Raw genomic sequence first — 919 nt, 5'->3', positions numbered from 1 at the left:
CTATTTATTTTATTTATTTTTCCTTAATATTTTTCCTAATTTTCTTTTCCTTCTATTTCTCCTTTTCCTTTTTCCTTATTTCCTTTTTTTTTCTTTTTTTTCCTTTCCCTTCCTCACGTTACTCTCTCTCTCTCTGTCTCGACACTCTCTTTCTCTCTCCTTACTCTCTCCCTCTCCCGTTCATCTCTCCCTCTCTCTCTCAAAGTTTTCTTTCTCAAGGGCCGGATTTAAACCAAAAACGGAGGTTTCCAAGAGGTTTTCAACATCAAAGCTTGGATCGAGGTAAAACTCTTTGAAACTTACTTTAGATTTTTGGATTTAGCTTTGTGGAACTCGTTTTAGTCGAGTTTGGTGATTTTTGGTTTAAATTTTTGTTTTCAAATGGAATCCGAATGGGATTTGGTGAAACTTGATGAAAATTGGGGGTTTTTAATTCTTTGGACCCCATTTGTTGATTTGAAACTGGGTCTATACATTTTCCTTGAGAATATGTTGAAATCGGACCCAAAATTTGCAGGTTTTGGCTTTGTTCCTCGCGAATCGGCCATTGTTGGCCCTGGAATTTTTTCCCACCGGTTGACCGGTCCGGTCGACCGGTCACCCTTCCATAGGTCGATCGATCCGGTCGACCGGTCACTTCTCCACCGGCTGACCGGTGGAGTTACACTCCTTTGTCACCGGTCGACCGGATTCCACTGAAATTGACCCTAAACAGTCCTAAAAACCTTGTTTTGCCCCCGAAACCCGATGTGGGATTGACCTAACCTCATTTGAGAACTCAAAATGAGTGGATTAGCCACATGAATCCTTATTTTCCATTCGATTCTCCGGAATGAATCTCCATTTACAAAGAATCATGATTTAAATTGAGAATTGTTTATGAACATTGATTTTGAACTATGGCACACTAATATGATAC

This window comes from Morus notabilis, unplaced genomic scaffold (assembly GCF_000414095.1).
Source record: "Morus notabilis unplaced genomic scaffold, ASM41409v2 Scaffold1604, whole genome shotgun sequence".
Lineage (NCBI taxonomy): Eukaryota > Viridiplantae > Streptophyta > Magnoliopsida > Rosales > Moraceae > Morus > Morus notabilis.
The sequence above is the reverse complement of the archived record's forward strand: the minus strand, read 5'-3'. Positions refer to the sequence as shown.